At 35.0% G+C, this 14853-nt stretch overlaps 6 non-coding genes and 3 pseudogenes across 6 annotated transcripts; all 9 read left to right on the forward strand.

Annotated features, from left to right (window-relative positions):
- Nucleotides 1-2811: 2811 nt before the first annotated feature.
- LOC135149849 (U2 spliceosomal RNA) lies at nucleotides 2812-2997 on the forward strand (annotated as a pseudogene).
- Nucleotides 2998-3906: 909 nt separating this feature from the next.
- On the forward strand, nucleotides 3907-4056 carry LOC135149829 (U1 spliceosomal RNA; annotated as a pseudogene).
- A 950-nt stretch (nucleotides 4057-5006) lies between these two features.
- LOC135149848 (U2 spliceosomal RNA) lies at nucleotides 5007-5197 on the forward strand. Its single transcript, XR_010288057.1, has one exon. It is a non-coding gene; the product is annotated as a U2 spliceosomal RNA (small nuclear RNA).
- Nucleotides 5198-6461: 1264 nt separating this feature from the next.
- On the forward strand, nucleotides 6462-6572 carry LOC135149853 (U5 spliceosomal RNA; annotated as a pseudogene).
- Nucleotides 6573-7187: 615 nt separating this feature from the next.
- On the forward strand, nucleotides 7188-7381 carry LOC135149850 (U2 spliceosomal RNA). Its single transcript, XR_010288058.1, has one exon. It is a non-coding gene; the product is annotated as a U2 spliceosomal RNA (small nuclear RNA).
- Nucleotides 7382-9741: 2360 nt separating this feature from the next.
- LOC135149847 (U2 spliceosomal RNA) lies at nucleotides 9742-9931 on the forward strand. The gene has a single exon (XR_010288056.1). It is a non-coding gene; the product is annotated as a U2 spliceosomal RNA (small nuclear RNA).
- Nucleotides 9932-10822: 891 nt separating this feature from the next.
- LOC135149828 (U1 spliceosomal RNA) lies at nucleotides 10823-10980 on the forward strand. The gene has a single exon (XR_010288038.1). It is a non-coding gene; the product is annotated as a U1 spliceosomal RNA (small nuclear RNA).
- A 2475-nt stretch (nucleotides 10981-13455) lies between these two features.
- On the forward strand, nucleotides 13456-13562 carry LOC135149857 (U6 spliceosomal RNA). The gene has a single exon (XR_010288062.1). It is a non-coding gene; the product is annotated as a U6 spliceosomal RNA (small nuclear RNA).
- Nucleotides 13563-14400: 838 nt separating this feature from the next.
- LOC135149834 (U2 spliceosomal RNA) lies at nucleotides 14401-14596 on the forward strand. Its single transcript, XR_010288043.1, has one exon. It is a non-coding gene; the product is annotated as a U2 spliceosomal RNA (small nuclear RNA).
- Nucleotides 14597-14853: the final 257 nt, after the last annotated feature.

Below are 14853 nucleotides of genomic sequence, written 5' to 3' on the forward strand. Positions count from 1 at the left end.
TGACACTAATTTTAGGCCTAAAACATGTACAGTACTCTATATTTTTAAAATATTACCAAGTCTATCATTTAGACATGTATCCATGTTGAACAACTTACCTAAGTAACAAAGATTATGATATATAATTCGAAACACCCAACGAAAACACAGCAAACATCATATGTAATAGAACTATACACAGAAAAAGGGAAAGTGAAACAAAATAAAAAAAAAGATCGGAATAAAATAAAACGCTACTGACCAGAAAGTGACGCCGGGGAAATTGCATGGATCGCCTGTGTGTATAGACTAGACAGTCTTTTATTTCATCTTTTATCTTTCATCTTTCTGTCTTCTTCTTAGGTTTGAGTTTTTGAGAATCCCAAGAAACCCTCGTGAATAAAGTACTGTTGAAGGTGGAGAAGTACGAATTACGAAGTACACTCTTAAACCTGCTTTAATTTAGTCTCCGTGTTTTATTACTGTCATGCCTACGTAGAAAATATTCTTCCTTTATTTTGACTTTTTTCATGTATTTTATGGTGAATAAAAAAATATTTTTTTATATTCTATTTTTTTGGAGGAAAATTATAAATAAAAATTTCGCATTTAAATTTTAATGAAAAGGAAATTTTCAAAATTTTTATAAAGTATGTTTTCTATAAAAGTGATAAATTTTCCATGAAATTTAAATTGACATGTATAATGGGATAGAGGGAGTAGAAATTTTATTTTATTCAATATTTTTTTTGAATGCATAATTGATAAAATGCCGTACCACTTTTAATATATTTTTTGGAGAATTAAAAATTTATTTGCATGTTAAGGCACCTAAAGATATATGACAAGACTCAAAATGTCACATAAAAATAGAAGTACTAAATTAATAATTTCAATATATTTTTTTTTCTAATATAATAATAATCATGATATATTTAATCTCAATTAAATAATTTGATAAAAAGTTCAGATAGAATAATGGTCCGTGAACAGAGCCGACAATCTTGTAAACGACCTGAAATACATTATACGAGAACTCAAATACAGATTATCTCAATTCCTTGACAAAAATTCAAATACAGATTATCTCAATTCCTTGACAAAAATTTGTAAATGATAGTATGAAATACATGGCACAAATAACTCAAATTTGAATTTAGTTCAATTGCTTGACAAAGATGATATCAGATTGGCACGGTTAGATTTGTTTTTGTTTCTTAATAAAGAAAAATCGGATTATAAAGTAATAAATTATTTCGATAATTCTCTAACCGTGCCTTTTATCTTATTGAAGGAAGATCTTATTTTGAGAACTTATCGTCCCATCTTTGAGAGAAAATTATGAATATTATTTTTTTTTGTCATTATGAATATAATTGTTTGGTTCTCTTCATTTCTCTCTTTCTTTGTTATATCCCTCAGCTGGAGAGTATTATTTTCTCTATCCTAATTTCCAACTCAGATCCCAAATGTAAAAGTCGGTAAGATCATAAGAAACATATCAAATCATAAAATCAAAATAATTCAGATCCAAATGGTCCTACATATACCACTAAAAAGTAACGAAGTCTTGAACTAGGAAGACAGGGTTATCGGTTATAAACTCGCAAATTCAACTCATAAGGGTTCAATATTATCCAAATACAAATCCGAGATGTTTCAGTTAATATTTGGCTGGCATGTTTACTATGGTGAAGACTGGAGTGCAGCAACTTGAAGAAACAAAACCTAGCAAGTAGCAAAGACAATTACTAGTCCCTGGAATGACCAGAAGCTATGCTCAGTTGAAGTAACCACAAACCCATGCAGCAAAACAATAATTCATACTCAGATAAGAAAGTATTCTCAAGAAAAGTTGATCATAGAAAGTTTTAGAAGAACTTGATAACATTGCAATATAACTTACCAATATGCTCATACATACAGGCATTGTGGTGATAGTTGATGCTTCTAATATATTTGTGCAATACATGACATAACAACAAGATACAGTAACACGATGCACACAAACACGCACAAATAAGATTTAGCCTTGTACCAGTTACGGCTAAGTAGTCCAAAGGCTCTCAGTCCGATTGAATATCGGACAGCTGAACTTATTTTTCACTAAAATCTTCCACAGCTACTAGTCAAGGAAGGGGAGTGACAAAAGTTAAAGGAAACCTCTATTAGCAGAGTAGGTAACAAACAGCAAGCCGTATGTGCTAGATGGGTGTGGATAACACATGACTTTCCTTCAGGCTTCAGCCAGACTCCTTTCCGTGAGTCGGAGTGGAGCATTTGGTCGGTTCAAAATAAAACCAGTTTAATTTTAATAGCCCAAGGCAGCAGCAAAGAAATGATCTTGCATACCTGCATATAATGGACGTCCGAAACAACTTTGAATATCAGGAGCCAATGCGAAGGCTAATTCCCTCTCAAGCTTGGAATGTCCCCCGTCTCAACTCCAATTGTTTAAAAAGTTTTGAAAGATTATACGTTTAAAAAGTGATACCTTACTTCAGAAGAAAAATCAGAAAGATTTAAAATTACTAGATGTGTACAGATTCAGCTTTAAAGTTTCTTGATAAAAACATAGAGCGATGCCAGAAAGAACATATTGTGGAAAACCTTATCGGATAAGATTGACCCCTGTATTACAGGATGACTTTCACATGATTTTTTAGATTTAAAAATGGTATTAATTTTCTAATATAGATACATACAAACGTTGTTTTTTCTTTGTAGCTTCATAAAAAACAGAAAGCTGATAATACCAACACGAGTTATTTTTTGTGTGTGATGAGTTGTGTGGGCTCGGCTAAAACAAAACCTGCCAAACATTCTAGGCATACCTTTTCTCGGCCTTTTGGCTAAGATCAAGTGTAGTATCTGTTCTTATCAATAATCTGATATTGGGCCAATGGTCCACAGATATTAAATTAATTTTTTAAGGGGAAGGCCCGCCACAATAGCTTCTATTGGGGTTTCGAGAGTCGCCCAAAGTGCTGCACTACTGCTGGGCCAGACTCACCCCACCAAAACATATTCCACCTTCTTGTATTTTAGTAGAACACGTTTTTTATCACACTTAAATATCGTAGAAAATTTATAAAACAACAGGCAACATATAATATAACGATAATGTCAGTCTCATAGATGGAATAGAGAAAAAGTTACCCAGAATAATTTTATTCTAACTTAGTAAAAAGAAAGACTCTATAAGGTAATATTTTTTTTCAACTTAACACGCTACTTTCTTAATATAGTCTTACTATATTCACATTAATATACGAAAAATAAAACAGTTCGGCTCAGTTTATCACCATACCCACTAAATATACACATGGTATTGTCAAGTTGTTTTCACAAAAATATTATTTGATGGCTAAGTGAAAGAATGACAAAACTTTGTTGGTTTGTTGACTGAACATCTCTTAGAACGACACACCTGAAGGTTACATTAACGCATTTACACTCTCATAATAATATACAGTGGGGAACTTATCTTCGTACCTCTTTTGCGGAAAAAACACCGACCAACACAGCTCCCATCTCAACTTTCCCCCAGTCTCAACTCCGAAAACTAGAAGCTCGATGGAGAGCATATGTTTTTGAGAAGCGACGCTGCATGTAAAGATTTCCATACACCGTTCCAACTTTCTCGCGCCTGTCATCCAAGGCAAGCAACTCCACTCACCAGGCCTGGAACTGTAAACATTTGACCACGATGACAGAAAATTAGTTCAAACATTTACATATCAATGCTTGCAATTAGGACTGATAACTGAAATTTTTTCAACAAACAGGTGTCAATAAGATGCAATGGTATTGTTATTAATATACTTATATATTAGTGATTTGCTCGCAAAAGCTTCCCTCATCCACGGAGTAAAACAAAAGAATTCTGACAAAGGTATAAAAGAGAGGCACGGCCGACTTGACCACATACTTACAGGGATGGATCAATGGGTGATCATTGAGGCCCATGTCTAGGAAGCAACTGTCCATTGCACTTTGGAAGTTCCTAAGGTCTACCCAAGTGGTGGACCTAACACATAATTGTGTTAGGGGGGCTTGCGTCCGCGCAGCCCCGCAATTATAGTCAAGCATTTGTTGTGTTATGATAATGTATATTGTTAACAACTTAACAACCGCTCCCATTATTTTGTAAAAATATTATATTTTCCATCATTCACATTATATCAATACATAAAAGTTGGACTCATTTCTCACTTACGACCAAGCATGTACATATGGTATTGTTAAGTTGGTTTCAATTTCACTTTACTCGCCTAGCAAGTTGGCAAAGTCCATATTAAGTGAAATCAAATATCTCAGCAATAACATATGGTTCGAGATTTTGTGTTCCTGAAAAATCTTTTAAGTCTTGCTAAATTGTAAGAGTTTTAACAAACTGGAATGTCTGTGTTTCAAATGAGTTGTTAAGGCTAAATTCGATGTTTTTTTTTCTGTTGCTTGCAGTAAGACACATATTAGATCAGGCAACGGATTAAATTGCTCGTAATATATTATCATTCCTAATTCATCTTATATAGCCCCAGCGCCAGCAGCAAAGAAATGATCTCCTACCTGATCTTGAATGGACGTACGAAACAAACTTTGAATATCAGGATCATTCGAATGCTAATTCCATCTCAGCTTGAATGTCCCGTCTCAACCCAAAAGTTAAAAAGGTTGAAGAGATTATACTTTTAAAAGTGATACCTACATTTCAGAATGAAATCAGAAAGATTTAATTACTTAGTGTGTGAAGGCCTTTAAGTTTTTCTTTGATTAAAAAATAGACGATTGCCAGAAAACATATTGTGGAAACTCATATTGGATGAAGATGACCCCAAGTATACAGATGACTTTCCCATGGATTTTTAATTAAAAAATTGTATTAATTTCTAATACTGAAATACACACGTTTTTGTCTTTTGTAGCTTCATAAAACACAGAAAGCTGATAATACCACCACGAGTTATTTTGTGTTGAGAGTTGTGGGGCTCGGCTTATAAACAAACCTGCAAAACATTCTAGGCATACCTTTCTCGGCCTTTGGCTAAGATCAAGTGTAGTATCTGTTCTTATCAGTTTAATATCTGATATGTGGGCCAATGGTCCAACGATATAAATTAATTTTTTAAGGGGAAGGCCCGCCACAATAGCTTGTTATGGGGTCTTCGAAAGTCGCCCAGTTGCTAGCACTACTGCTCGGCCAGGCCTCGCCCCACCCAGAACATAGTCTCACCTTTCTTGTCTATTTTAGTAGAACACGTTTTTACATCACTTAAAATATCGTAAGAAAATTTATACACAACACCGGCAACATATATAATATAAGATAATGACACGTCTCATAGCATGGTATAGAGAAAAGGTTACCCAGAATAATTTTATTCTGACGTCGTATAAGAAAAGACTCTATAAAGTATTTGTGTTAATCAACTTAACACACTAATTTTTTTAAGAGATATTCTTACTATTATTCATATTATATACGAAAAATAAAACAGTTAGGCTCATTTTCACATATTACCCACTAAATATATACACATGTATTGTCAAGTTGTTTTCTACAAAAATATTATTGATGGCTAGTGAAAGAATGACAAAACTTGTTGGTTTGTTGACTGAACATCTCTAAGAATGACACACTTAAAGAGGTTACATAAAGCATTTAACTTGCATAATAATATCTCATACTGTACTACGAATAGCCACTTTATCAAAAGCTCTGGGTCCTTTGACAGCTTGATTGATACGGTTATGCAGCGCTACTGTCCAAACTTAACTTGATTTTTCACAGGAAAAGAAAAATTGATATTCTAAAAAGTTCAGAAACCTCGCCAACACTGCATACCGAAGTTTCAGCCGGACAGTGGAAAAAAAAACAAAGTTACTTCTAAAAAATCACAACTATAAAAATTGTGTAGGGGGCTTGCGTCCGCGACCCCCACCCCCCAAATTTATAGTGAAGTATTTGCTGGGGTTATGGGAGCTTTACTGTTTATTACTGTACGAGGTCATGTTAACACTAGAGCGTTTCATGTTTCAAAAGTTTAAATAACCTAACATATATACAACTTGGTGTTTTTCCTTATTTTCTTGTCGACTGATACAGCTTTGCAGCTGCTACTGTTCAAACTTCAACTTTAATTTCACACAGGAAAGATACTTGTTATCGCGAAAAAGTCAGAAACCTCGCCAATACTGCATACCGAAATTCAGTCGCACAGTCCAAGGAAAAAGAAAGAAAGAACCAATTACTTATAAAATATTACTACAAGTATAATAAAATGACTCCCGCGTCATGTTCTGCAGCACCGCCTGAAAAGGAGAGAGCTATCGGTTGCCTTTCACTGTGTTTGCTTGCTCTTATTCAACTTTTCAGGACTTCGAAAAGAAATCCCACATTGCACGAATAAGCGCGACACATCAACAAATCACATATTGAAAGAACTGTTCTGTTCTCTAATAAAAAAATAAAAAAAAGCAGCCAGCGATGAGCACAAAGCAATATTCTTCGCCTTTTACTAAAGAATACCGTGTGCTCGTCACTTACAATGGCCTAAGCCTATTTTGGAGGGGGTTTCTGCACAGATCTCCCTAACAATTCAAGCTAAGAACTTTATGCAATCTGCCGACTAAGGGGAGTATCTGGGATCCCGAGGCTTTACAAAACTGGGTTCATCTTCAGTGTTGTGATAATTTCACTTTTATCGCATAGTTTTAGTTCTATATTTTGATGTGTTTGTCTTGGCAATTTGATACGATCACGCATGTGTTTCAATTCATTAATTATTGATATTGAATTCTGCTCTTTACTATGTTCGTGGGTGCTCTTCTTTGTTCATAGCTCAATCACAAAAGCAAAGGGTCTTTCCTAAAAAAAAACGCTGTTAGGAAATCGGTTGTGTTGTTTTGCGGCCAGTTAGGGGAGCAGCCCAGGGAAGACCTGCTGAAACTTTGACTTCTAAAACACCTTGTTCTATATTTTCTGAGAGCCTCCTCTTTGTGCTACCACCCTCGAGAAACATCTTCAGAGATTTGCATTAATATGTGGGTATTTCAGGACATTGTACTCGAAATTATTATCCACATATTTAGTTCCCCTGTCCTATAGCTCTACCCTGCTGATTTCTGGTTGGAGTTGTGTAACCACATCGAGATTATTTTGTGTTGGGAGTTGTGCCAACTCGGCTTATAAACAAAGTCAGCCAAACTTTCAGCCTTTTGGCTAAGATCAAGTTGTAGTATCTGTTTCTTATCAGTTTATAATATCTGATATGTGGGCAATGGTCCACACATATTAAATTAATTTTTTAAGGGGAAGGCCCACACAAAAGCTTGCTATTGGGGTCTTCGAGAGTGCGCCCCAGTGCTGCACTACTGCTCGGGCCAGGCCCCACACCAAAAACATAGTCTCAAAATTGCTTACCTATTTTTGCGGAAACATGTTTTTATTATCTGCTAAATAACCATCTAAATATAGGATTAAGAACATATTTTTTGTGTCTAGATTGTGTATATAACTATAATGTATGGTCCAGCAATTAGAGAACACTTATAGATGGTATATAGAAAATATTATGTCTATAATGTCTATTGTTTTCATCCTCAACTTCACATGCTCAAATCATTTTTTAATATATTTTTATAACTATTCACATAAATATAACAAATGAGGCTCCATTTTACAAGTACGACCAAACGTGTATACACATGGTATTGTTAAGAGTTGTTTTGTATGAACGGGTCTTAAACAACTGCGAAGCCGCACCCACCCCAGGTTGAGGAAAAATGCAAGCAAACCTAGGAAAAGGTTTGGGCTACTTCTTATGACTCTGAACACATATCACACTTTAAAGGAAATCGCTTTAGTTTGTTCACCTCCATTGCTTCAATTTAATAGTTAATGACTAAAAGGTTTGCTCCAAGAGTTACATAGAGGTCCTAGGTTTGTTCCGGTCAATGTCCCTAAACCTAAAATCCTTCCTACAAAGCTCTGCCGGAGGACACTTGAAAAATTAGCAAGGACTTTGTGCAAGATGAAAAGCACGAAGGTTAAAAATTATTTCTCAATCAAGCGCCCCCACTGTAATACAAGCCTTTCTATGAACTGATTTTTCTTCCTCCCCCCTCCTTCCCCTTTCTTTTTCTAGGTTTCTTTAAAGCACACCAAATGAGCTTTTAAAGCTGAAACAACAGTACATCAATATTTTACTTAATCCCGTTGTCAATGTGGCATACATAAGAAGTTTAAGAACATATTTGATCAGGCAACGGACTTAATTGCATAATAATATATTATCATTATACATAATAAATCTCATAAGCCAAGAGCAGCAGCAAAGAAATGATCCTCGAACCCTGATATGGACGTACGAACAAATTTGAATGTCAGGACCAACGAATGCTGATCCCTCTCAACTTGTAGGTCCTGTCTCAATTCCAAAATTTGAAAGGTTGCCTTCTGGAAAGTGATGGCCTACATCTCAGAATAAAATTTACAAGCTGTCAATTACTGACGTGTACAGAATCAGTCTTTAATTTTTTTGTTTGATTAAAAAATATACACGCTGCCAGAATAACATATGGAAACTCATAATAAACAAAGATGGGAGCAGAAGTATTACATATGACTTTCCCACGGATTTTTAATTAAGAAAAGGTCCTTAATTTTTTAATACCAAGATCTTACAGGTTTTTTTCTTTGCAACTTCAAAACAGAAACTGATAGTGTTTGTACTGAATTATTCTCCTAAACCTGCTATAAGCACTTACCTAAAACAATTTTCTGTAGGTGAATTTGCGGGATGCACAACTCAACTGTCCGATGATAATTAAAATGAGACCGAAAGAATCTCATAATGTACTACAATAATAGCCACTTTATCAAAAGCTCTGGTACAGAGATGAATTCCTTAATTTTAAAAAAATCCCGGGTGCCGCAACACACATGAGATTAGTATAATACGTGAATATATCTTTTAAAAACACATATGGTACAGACTGTTAAGTTGCAAAAATCATCAAAGAATTCAGTTCTTTTACTGTTCTATTCAATATCAAAAAAAAAAAAAAAATAAGAGATTGTCTACGTTCAGTTTGAAAGGTTTCTGAGTAGTGAACTGGCAGTTTGCAACCAAATCTCCCCTAACAATCAGCTAAGAAAATTATGCAATCTGCCGACTATGAGGAGTATCTACATCCCTGAGGCTCTCAAAACTGTTCAATCTTCAGTGTTGTGATAATTCACTTTATTCGGCAAGCTGTTAAGTCTATTTTGATGTGTTTGTGTTTGGCGATTTGATACGAACACGCATGTTTCAATTCAGTAATTAATGATATTGGATTTTTTGCATTTTCATGTTCGGGGGGTGTCTCTTTTTTTGGTTCATAGCTCATGTCACAAAAGCAAAGGGTGCTTGCCTAAAAATAACGCAGTTAGGAAATCGTTTGTGTTGTTTCTGCGGTTCAGTTAGGGGAGCAGCCCGTGGAAGACCTGCTGAACTTTTGACTTCTAAAACACCTTGTTCTATATTTTTCTGAGACCTCTCTTTGTGGGCTACCACCCTCTGAACATCTTCAGATTTTGCAATTAATATTTGGGTATTCGGACATGTTGTACTCGAAATTATTTATCCTCAATTTAGTTCCCTGTCCTTTAGCTCTACCCTCTGATTTCTGGCTGAGTCATGTAACACAACGAGATATTTTGTGTTGGGAGTTGTGCGGCTTGGCTTATAACAAAGTCAGCCAAACTTTCAAGGCATACTTTCTCGCCTTTTGGCTAAGATCAAGTGTAGTACTGTTCTTATCAGTTTAATATCTGATATGTGGGCCATGGTCCACACGATATTTAAATTTATTATTAAGGGGGAAGGACCGGCACAATAGATGCTATGGTGGTCTTCAAGAGTCGCCCAAGTGCTGCACTACTGCTCGGGCCAGCTCACCCCACCAAAACATAGTGGGCCATGGTCCACACGATATTAAATTTATTATTAAGGGGGAAGACCGGCACAATAGATTTATTGGGGTTCTTCACGAGTCGCCTAAGTCGCTGCACATGCTCGGGCCAGGCTCACCCCACAAACATAGTCTGAAAGTTCCTGCCTATTTTGCGGAACATGTTTTTACTATCTGTTAAATAACCATCTAAATATATGATAAGAAAATCTTTTTTTGATCCACTAGCTTGTGGTATACAACTATTTTGTATGAAGTCCAGCAATTTAACTGCATAATAATTGTACAGTTGAGAAGGAGCTTCATACCTCTTTTGGGAAAAACACAGACCATCACAGCGTCCATCTCAACTTTTTTCCGTCTCAACTCCGAAAACTATAAGCCCGATGGAGAGTGTATGTTTTGAGGAGCAATGCTGTTCCAACTTTACTCGCGCCTGTCATCCAAAGCAAGCAATTCCACCCGCAAAACGTAAACATTGCCCAAAGATGAAAGAAATTAGTTCAAACATTTAGATATTCCATGCTTTGCATTTAGGAACAGATACTGACAATTTTTCAATATAGTCAATAAATCCAATGGTATTCTTACTATAATATAGTATTATTAGGTGATTTGCTCTCAAAGCTTCCCCACATGACGGAGTAAGAAAAAGCAACTCCACTCACGGGCCGGAAAACTGTAAACATTTGACCAATGAGAAGATGATTAGTTCAAACATTTAGATAGTTTGATGCTTTGCATTTAGGACAGATAACTGAAAATTTCAACAGATGCAAAAGATGCAAATGGTATTGTTATTATAAAATATTATTATTATTATTATTAGGTGATTTGCTTGCAAGCTTCCCTCATCGATGGAGTAAAAGAAAAGAATTCTAACAAACTATACCTGGATGGGTCAATGGGTGATCATTGGTCCCATGGCCTAGAGAAGCAACTTCCATTGCACTGTGTAAGGGTGCCTTCCTAAGGTCTACCCAAGTGGTGGAGCCTACTAAATAATTTGTGTTAGGGGGGCTTGCGTCCGCGCAGCCCCAGCAATTATAGTCAAGTATTGCTGTGGTTTGTGGGATATAATGTAGATTGTTTATCAAGTAAACACGCTCAATTGTTTTTAAAAATATTCTTACTTATCACATTATATAATGATAAATATAAAGTAGCTCATTCACAATTACACAAGCATATACACATGTATGGTTAAGTTGTTTTCGCCATAGTTGTTAAGTCCATAAGTTTCACTTACACACATAGTTGGCAAGAGTGAGATCAAATACTCAGCAATATATAGGGTTCGAAGATTTTGTGTTCCTCAAAAAACTTTTTGTTAAATTGTAAGTTAGAAACAAACTGAATGTCTGTGTTTCAAATGAGGTTTTAGGCTAGATTTGATGTTTTTCTCTGTGGGCTTACAGTAAGAACCATATTTGATCAACAACAGATTTGATTGCATAATAATAATTATATCATACATAACTAATCTTTACAAGCCAAGAGCAGCAGCAAAGAAAATCTCCATACCTGTACTGAATGGATGTAAGAAACAAACTTTGAATGTCAGGACCAACCGATGCTAATTTCCCATCTCAGCTTGAATGTCCCGTCTCAACCTCAAAACCTAAGAGGTTGGGGGAGATTAACTTTTAAAAAGTGATACTACATTCAGAATGAAAATTAGAAAGATGTCATTACGAGTGCATACAGATTCAGCTTTAATTTTTTCTTAATTGAAAATAGACGATTGCCAGAAGAAATAGTGAAACTCATATTAAAAGAAGATTGACCCGAGTATTACAGATGACTTTCCCATGGTTTTTAATCAAAAAATTGATATTAATTTTCTAATACTAAAATCTTACACGTGTTTTTCTTTTTGTACTTCATAAAACAGAGAAGCTGATAGTGTTTGTACTATTATTATTCTCTATACCTTGCTTTAGCCTTTAAGAAATTTATCCAAACAATTTCTTTGTAGGGTGAAATTTTGGGACGCACATTCAACTGTCTCAAAATTAAGATGAAGACCGAAAGAATCTCATAATGAACTACAAATACAATAATAGCCACTTGATCAAAACCCTGGGTACAATAGATGAATTCCTTAATTTAATAAAAATCCCTGTGTCATTTGCCATGAGATCGGTCCTATAATGTGAATATATCTTTTTAAACAACACAATAATGGTATCAGACTGTAAAAAGATTGCAAAATCATCAAAGAATTCGTTCTTATTTTTACAGTTCTATTCAGGTTTCACGTAAAATGATTGTCAGTTATAGGTTTAGTGAGTAGTGAACTGTGGCAGTTTGCAACACAAACAGATTCACTGAAATTCCCCTCCTAAAGACCAGTTAAAAGGGAAGCTAAATAATTTATTTTCTTTCATCTTTATTTGCAGGAATAATAATTAAATAAAAGTTATCATCAGGAAGATTGAGAAATTAACATGGTTTTAAATTTTCAAACTAAACGATGTCTAGTTTTTTTACCATCTTCCTCCACTTCTGTAGTTGTGTGAACGACTAGAGAACTTTTCCTAAAAGTACAAAAGATCAGATTCAGAAATCAGGAACAAAAGACAAGAATTGAAGGAAATCTTGAGTCCACTTACTGAAGGAAAATATCATCAGAACACATTACAACTAAGGCTACAGAGCAACTCTTCTACTACATTAGGCAACATGCAGATGCATGTATACTTATCAAATTCAAGGCATATTGAACTAATCTTCCTATATATTAGAGAGCAACTTGACAAAAGGAGTATATGTGTGAAACTGTTTCTATTACTAGAGCTCAGAAGTGCACTATGCGTATATTTCTCTACACATCAGCACGCTCAAATTATTGTGTTTTAAATATTTTCTTACTATATTTTACATTAATATAATGATAAATAAAAATGCGACGCATTACAACCAAATATCACAATGATCATAAATCATTATCTTTTAATATGGTGAAACGCTTTCTTGTTTTCAAGTTTAATGGTTTGTTCTGCCAAAAATATTAGTGATGGTTAAGTGCAAAAATAACAAAGATGTCGATTTTTTATGTGAAACAGCACTTGGCACCAGACAACGGGGAGACAGACCAGGTCGAGAAACATACAGTAAATCCATGGGAAATTAATTTTTGCACAGTCCTGGCATCTGCTTGTAAACTCTACACTTTTGAGTTCCAAGCAGTACATAGTCCTGGAAATCAAAATGGGCGGGAGCGAATCCATGGACTGAATATATTGATATCACATTTTTGCCCAACAAAAGGTTTGCACAACCAAGAATCGTCCTACCTGATTTCGCACTACCTTGAAGGAAACCGCTCCAGATTGTTTACCCTCTGCTCACATTTCACGGTCATGGTTAATGACTAGAAGGCTGCTTCGAGGGTTAAATAGATTCCTAGGTTCAGTTCATCTAATTGTCGGTCAGTATACTAGACACAAACTCCCACACGGTTACGGCATAGACAATATAGCATTTATATACCTCTTCACCACAATCTACAATGTCCCCTTGGGACATCCAATAAAATTGGAACGAGCGAAGAAGATAGCACGGCCCCAGCGCAAGGATGACACGCACAAATCGAGGAAGTGGTCCAAAAAAAAATTCTTTACCTTAAGTTACTTATGAAAAGTTTAAATACAATATATTTTTACAAATTAGCTAATCAAAAATAAAATCATTTAATATTCCCATTAGCAAGTCCATATTAAGTGAAATCAAATATCTCAGTAATAACATATGGTTCGAAGATTTTTTGTTCCTCAAAAAAATCTTTTAAATCTTGGTAATTGTAAGTGTTTAACAAACTGGAATGTCTGTGTTTCAAATGAGTTGTTAAGGCTAAATTCGATTTTTTTTTCTGTTGGCTTGCAGTAACAACATATTGATCAGGCAACGGATTTAATTGCATAGTAATATATTGCATTACATAATTTATCTTTATAAGCCCAAGAGCAGCAGCAAAGAAATGATCTCCATACCTGATTTGAATGGACGTACGAACAAACTTTGAATATCAGGACCAATCGAATGCTAATTCCCATTTCAGCTTGAATGTCCCGTCTCAACTCCAAAAGTTAAAAAGGTTTGAAGAGATTATACTTTTAAAAAAGTGATACCTACATTTCAGATAAAATCAGAAAGATTTAAATTACTGAGTGTGTACAGATTCAGCTTTAAGTTTTTCTTTGATAAAAATAGAGACGATTGCAAGAAGAACATATTGTGGAAACTCATATCGGATGAAGATTGACCCCATGTATTACAATGACTTTCACATGGATTTTTTTAATTTAAAAAATGGTATTAATTTTCTAATACTAAGATCATACACGTTTTTTTCTTTTGTAGCTTCATAAAACGAAAGCTGATAATACCACCACGAGTTATTTTGTGTTGAGAGTTGTGGGGCTCGGCTTATAAACAAAGCCTGCAAACATTCTAGGCATACCTTTCTCGGCCTTTTGGCTAAGATCAAGTGTAGTATCTGTTCTTATCAGTTTAATATCTGATATGTGGGCCAATGGTCCACACGATATTAAATTAATTTTTTAAGGGGGAAGGCCCGCCACAATAGCTTGCTATTGGGGTTTTCGAGAGTCGCCCAAGTGCTGCACTACTGCTCGGGCCAGGCTCACCCCACCCAAAACAGTCTCAACCTTGCTTGTCTATTTTAGTAGAACACGTTTTTATCATCACTTAAGATATCGTAAGAAAATTTATAACAACAGGCAACATATAATATAACGATAATGTCACTCTCATAGATGGTATAGAGAAAAAGTTACCCAGAATAATTTTATTCTTAACCTAGTAATAAAGAAAGACTTTATAATGTATATTGTTTTATCAACTTAACACGCTAATTTTTTTTAAATATATTCTTACTATATTCACATT

Source organism: Daucus carota, chromosome 9 (genome assembly GCF_001625215.2).
Source record: "Daucus carota subsp. sativus chromosome 9, DH1 v3.0, whole genome shotgun sequence".
NCBI classification, from domain to species: Eukaryota; Viridiplantae; Streptophyta; class Magnoliopsida; order Apiales; family Apiaceae; genus Daucus; species Daucus carota.